Source organism: Thamnophis elegans, chromosome 1 (assembly GCF_009769535.1).
Source record: "Thamnophis elegans isolate rThaEle1 chromosome 1, rThaEle1.pri, whole genome shotgun sequence".
In the NCBI taxonomy this organism is placed as follows: domain Eukaryota; kingdom Metazoa; phylum Chordata; class Lepidosauria; order Squamata; family Colubridae; genus Thamnophis; species Thamnophis elegans.
Genome location: NC_045541.1, coordinates 6100524 through 6106930, shown reverse-complemented (window position 1 = coordinate 6106930; position 6407 = coordinate 6100524). Strand labels below are relative to the sequence as shown.

Genomic DNA, 6407 nt, shown 5'->3' with positions numbered 1-6407 from the left:
GCACCAGCCAGTCACAGAACACTCTATTCTACGTTCAAATCTTTTATATGTTGCCAAAAACTTATCTAGTCAGCACCAGCTTCAATTAAGTATACATTTTATGTAGCAATAAATAAATTACACATTCTAAATAAAAGAACAGGAGTAGGCAGAAGGGCACATCTGTGAAAGAGGGATCCAGGCTGATAGGGAAGCTCCTTTCTAATTCCATATCGGTGACCTCGTTCAAATGTAATACTCAGGCAATCTTTCTCCAGATGCTTTCAAATGAATTCCCATCATCCCTGCCTATTCACCAAGCTAATTGGGCTAAGGTGAATGATGGTTCAAAACACCCTGAGAGCAAAATGTTGGGGAAAGCTGCAAAGTCAGGATTTTCATGACACAAACAAGCCGAAATATTTTGGCTTAAATTCTTTCCCTTGTTGACTGGAGAATTATCAAGAATTATGTGAACGAGGCCTACTTACTTAGACTTTCAAAGGCCCGGACCAGAACCAGGTGAATATATGCATTATCCATAGATTAAAATGAAAGGTGCTGTTATGAAACCTGTGTATGAATAAATGGTGAGTTCACTCGATGAAAAGGGTATAAACAGTGGACTCCCTCAAGGAGAGATGCTTTTCAAGTTGCTCCTCAATGACCTGGAGGAAGAAAAAAGCATGACAGAATGAGATTTGCTGACATCAAAGGGACAGCAAGCAGCTCTAAAATAACTGTTCTAAGTGGATGGAACAAGTATTAAAATGGCGGACTCACTTCAGAATAAGTATAAAACTATGCATATTGGGACACAAAGTCCTAGTTTTACATAGTTATGAATTATATAGCAATAGCAGTTAGACTTATATACCGCTTCATAGGGCTTTCAGCCCTCTCTAAGCGGTTTACAGAGTCAGCATATCGCCCCCAACAACAATCCGGCTCCTCATTTTACCCACCTCGGAAGGATGGAAGGCTGAGTCAACCCTGAGCCGGTGAGATTTGAACAGCCGAACTGCAGAACTGCAGTCAGCTGAAGTAGCCTGCAGTGCTGCATTTAACCACTGCGCCACCTCGGCTCCAATTATATATAACTACAACCATAACCATAGTTTCATATAAAAACTTCTGGTATTGTTAGAATCAGAGTAAAACCTATTTTTATAAATATTACTTTTTTTCCAAATTTATGGTGCGATTACCGTACGCAATCTTATTTATGTTCCTCTGAGAGGAGATGGTTAAACTGGGCAAGGTGGAGCAACCCAGGATCACAAGATCACCATTTGAGAACCTTCCCAGCTGGCTTCCAACAAGCAAAGTCAATGCGGAAAACCAGATTATCTTAATGACCACATACTTCACTTAATGACTATGGTGATTTCCAGAAAAGGTTGCAAAAGTAGATGTGTCTCACTTAACAAACACCTCATTGGAAATTCCAGTCCCAAATCATGTCAGAAGTCAAGGACTACCTGACTTACAGCATCTTCACAGTATCCAAAAGTGGGTGCGTTTGGAGAGGTCAGAACAGTCAACATGGTGGCCACGGCTGTACAATCAAAATTGTACCTCCCCACCATAGATTGCATGTGCAACAACAGTAGAAAATGGACAGATTAATTGCATGTTTGTGACCGCCATCTTTATTGTTTTGATCCCCTTGCCTACAGATGCCTCTATTTCTATTATGTACTAATATTAATTACTTGACTGAAGTGATCCGTTCAACAGTAAAGGTTTATTCAACATCAACTAAGCTCAAATCATGACAGAACAGAGGAACTCCGGTTTGACAGCTCTTTTATAGCGGAGCTGTCAAACCGGTAACCAATCAGAACGACGTTAGCTTCCTTAGGTGATGCCTACATTGACCAACCAATCCTGTCATCGGGTGGATATGATTGACACCTCGCATTTGCCCAGTCTCAGACATAATACCTCTCTCCCCCAAGTTTGCACAAGCGTAGTCTGATAGATATGCCGGACGTCTCCGTATTCGGTCGGAGCGACGCAACTCCTGTGCTGGTGTCAGAAACGGACACGCTGGTTCTTCCTGGCCTTCAAGACACTCCCCCGATGGCCACAATGACTCCGTCCCGGGCTGAGGTTCTGATGTTTGAGGTGAGTTGACCGGTGCAGGGTTAACGGTCGCTAGCGTACATGGAATGAGAGGTGTGGTCAGTGTAGGCCGGTAGGCGGCGTATAGTCTTTCATCATTTGAAAAGAACTCAACAGGATGCTGTCCCCCTGGGTTTTCCCCATGGCGCATATGATCGACATGTCTCCGCCATTGCCTCCCATTGGTCCTGTTATTTCAATTATGGTTGCCGGAACCCACTTAAGTTTTCCCCCAAAGTTATGTGCAAAAACCTTTTCCCCTGGAATGGTCATTTCCTGGTATTGATGGGAAGTTGTTGTAATGCGGGTGTAACCTGTCAAGGGTAGTTCTGAGCCTCCTGCCCATCAAGAGTTCGGCTGGGATCTGATTAGTTACTGGGCAGGGAGTCGAGTGTTGATATATTAAGTATTGGCAGATTTTGTCCTAGATATTCCAAGATGTCATTCTTGCCAATGCTTCTTTAACAGAATGGACTGCCCGTTCCACTTGGCTGTTGCTGGATGGATGGAATGGCACTGTTAGAATCTGTCGGGTCCCTAAAATAGCTAAAAATGTCTGGAAAGAGGCCGAGGTCCACTGGGGCCCATTATCAGACACTATTATGTCCAGCATTCCACGGCATTTCTCCATCTCTTTCTCTACTTTTAGCATACATTTTATTATGGAATGTTTTGCATTTTATAACCTAAGTGAAACCATTTTTTATTTATGTTTCAGGGAGATGAAAACTGTTAAAATTTGGAATCAATGAAATAGAAAATTATTTCAAACTGACAAAGTGATACCGAAGTGCAATACGGATGGAAATGCCACATAAGCAATTACTGGTTGAAAAAGGAGGTAATAATTCTTATTTAATAGATAAATTTGGGGGAGGGGCATCTGTTGATTCAAAATTTACAACATTTACATAATTACCTTATTGAGTATATGACATCATTTCTGGTAGGCCGTCAATCTAATAGATAAATCTTGCCAGATATTCGCCATGATTGCAAAAAATAAATTATCCATATTCCAAAAGAAAAATGTGCTGCATTTGAAGTCTGCAAAAACGAAGGCTCTTAAACTGAGAGTTTTCCAAGTAAGTTTTCCAAGTACTACATTCAATTTGTCTGCTGCTATACAGTATGTGTTTCGTGTACTGAGGCCACGAAATATTGGAGAAGGATTCAAAACTGGCTAAAAGAGGTTACCGGGACAAGCATGGAATGGAAACCCGAGACTTTTTTACTAAGCATAAAACCAGAAAACATGAATAAATCTATATGGCATTTGAGCCTACATATAATTATGGCCGCAAGAATAACCTATCCACAATTTTGGAAATCTACTACCATACCATCGGAAGATGCCATAATTAAAAAGATTTATCAATGTGCAGAAATGGACAGAATGACGGGTTGGCTGAGGGACAAAAGAGAAACGGAACATTATCTTAGCTGGAACCTATGCAGAGGTGGGTTCCTACCAGTTCGCACCTATTCGGTAGAACCGGTTCGTCAAATCTACCGAACTGGTTAGAAGAGGTTCCACCAGTGGACCCGGAAAGCAGGCCACACCTACAGAAGAGGTTCCAAACTTTTTTGAAACCCACCACTGGCAAGGATCTTGTAACTTGACAGCTTTAAGACTTGCATGCTTCAATGCCAGAGTTTCTGAATAGCTACTTGGACCGACCTAAGTACTAATTCATAATTTCATATCCGGTCACATGGGCGGAAAGCCACTCCCATTCAGTCACATGGGCGGCAAGCCACTCCCACAAAGGAGGCCACACCCACAGAGTAGGTTCCAACAATGTTTGAAACCCACCACTGAACCTATGGTATATGTGGGCGACAAGGAGAACAGCAGGGACTTAAAACGGGGAAAGTTAAATAACAGTTGTTAAGAATGGGAACTAAAAGTGAACATGGGTATTGTAATCGATCCCTTTGTAATGAGAACCTTGTATTGAGAAGATGCTGGTTGGAGACTAAACAATGAGGAAGAAAAAAAAAGTTGGGCTGTGAATGACTGTCACCGTGTGGGGTGGGTGGGTGGGGTTATATGTTTAAAGTTGTATTTGTATTTGAATGTCTTACTTTAAAAAAAATGTATAACCAATAAAGATTATTTGAAAAAAAAAAAGTGTTTCAAATAAGGATTAAACATTGGATCTAGTTTCCATTTTTTGACATTATCTTAGAACACAGAACATCAGAGATGGAAGGAACTTTGGAGGTCTTTTAGTCCAATCTCCTGCTCAAGCAGAAGACCCTATACCATTTCAGACAGTCTCTTCTTAAAAGCCTCCGGTGATGGAACACCGATAATTTTGAAGGCACGCTGTTCCACTGGTTGATTGTTCTATCAGAAAATTTCTCGGTATGAAGAATGATTGTAGGAATTGGGTATGTCTAGTCTAGTGAAAAGAAGAATGAGGGGTGACATGATAGTGGTGTTCCAATATTTGAGGGCTGCCACGAAGATGGATGTGTGTGTGTGTGTGTGTGTGTGTGTGTGTGAGAGAGAGAGAGAACCAAAGCACCAGAAGGTGGGACAAGAAGCAATGGATGGAAACTAATCAATGAGAGAAACAATTTAGAACTGAGGAGAAATTTCCTGACAGTGAGAACCATCAATCAGTGGAACCGCTTGCTTTCAGAAGTTGTGTGTGCTCCATGACTGGAGGTTTTAAAGAAGAGATTGGAAGTTACTTGTCCAGAATGGAATAGGGGCTCTTGATTGTTCAAGGGGTTGGGTTAGAAGAGCTTCAAGGTCAACTCTGTTATTCTGTTAATATCAAAAAAGCCAAACAGATGGATTTCAAAATGCCCTCAGAAGACAATTTTTGGACTGGAGATTACCAGAAAAGACTGGAGGGGGGGGGGGGGAATCATCCCAGGAACTGAATTAAATTACTTCTTCAAAGGGGATAAAAAAACAAGAATAGTTATGTTTGTGTAGCCACTCAATTCAATTCACTCAATTTGTTTCCCTAAGAGTTAGAGAAGCCTATTCCAATATCCCAACAAGAAAAGTTTCACCTTTCTTGTTTGTGATTTCCCTCAAACAGAGTATTTCCAGTTGGAGAGTTCCTAGCTCTCTTCGGCCAAAGGCCTCTGGGAAATTTTTCACCTTTCCTTCATTTCTTGTGATTAAATAAAGAAAAGATACAAGTGGTGGTTGGAAAACATGGGAAGACTATAATGGGATGACAAATGATTTACAGCGAACAGGAATGTTGTTCAATAAAAATCTTCTTTGGGAGCATCCTCAGAGATTAACGTGTCTATGTCGCTCCAATTTGACAATACTAGCTTGCCTGGCATTTTCCACCCCGGGAGGAGAGTTTTCAACCCATTTGGAATGCAATCACTTCCTTGCAGTATTTGAGTAGCCAGGAAAAGGAAGGGACATCATTTGACAGCTTGACGCTATAAAGTTAGGAAACTGGGTTCTGGCAATATGTTTATAGATTACTACCGTTTGGAAAAGCACATTTCAACTCTCTTTCCTTTATAACAGTAAACAAGCCTGCTAGATGACTTCATAGAGGACATACAACTGGGCGATACCCTGCCACAACAAATGGGCTTACCAAGCGAGAGATTGATGATAGTGAGAAGAGATGTCACTGACATATCCTCTCTCCTCCACCCCCAGATCTTTCCTGTCCCAAAGCATCTTTATCAGAAAAACAATTGACACCTTCCTGCTGTTTTTTTGCTCAGTCCATAAAAGAGAATTTCCATGATTTAAGGCAGGAGGAAAGGGCCAGTCTGTAGGCACGCCGCACGGCTGCAAAATCTTTGGTTTCAATAAAAGATATTTAGAGGCAATATTATCTATCCTAAGAAAGAAAGAGAAAGAAAAGAAAGAGAAAGAAAAGGAAGAGAAAACAAGGTGGTGTCACAGGAGGTGCGAAGGATGGTAAACAAAGCATTCCAAACTATACCTTATAACCTTTTAAATGGAATAATAATAATATAAGAATGGCAAAGAAAAAGAATAACTATGTGAATGTATACCTATAATCTGTATGTAAGAGAATAAATGACATAAAAATATAAAGCATAATATAGGTAAATAATATTTGGTTATAAGTAGCTAAGTATAAATAAATAAAGAATTGTACATAAAAATGGATAGCGAACAAGGAGATTATGAACGCAAGATAGAAATGTATAGAAGGGAAAACACTAACTGCAAAGAAACCGATTCGAAACTGCGGTATGATGTACGATGGAACTTATTGTTCCTATGTTGTTTTTAACTCATGTGTTTGTTTCTGTTGTTGTGCTTATGTGTTTAA

The 6407-nt window shown here is 40.5% G+C and overlaps 1 long non-coding RNA gene across 1 annotated transcript in view; it reads left to right on the top strand.

Annotated features, from left to right (window-relative positions):
• Window positions 1-6001, top strand: part of LOC116514701 — a 9030-nt gene extending 3029 nt beyond the window's left edge. Inside the window, exons 2-4 of the long non-coding RNA XR_004256159.1 lie at window positions 1941-2109; window positions 2825-2947; window positions 5621-6001. This is a non-coding gene — a long non-coding RNA (uncharacterized LOC116514701). The remainder of the gene's footprint in view (window positions 1-1940; window positions 2110-2824; window positions 2948-5620) is intronic.
• Window positions 6002-6407: the final 406 nt, after the last annotated feature.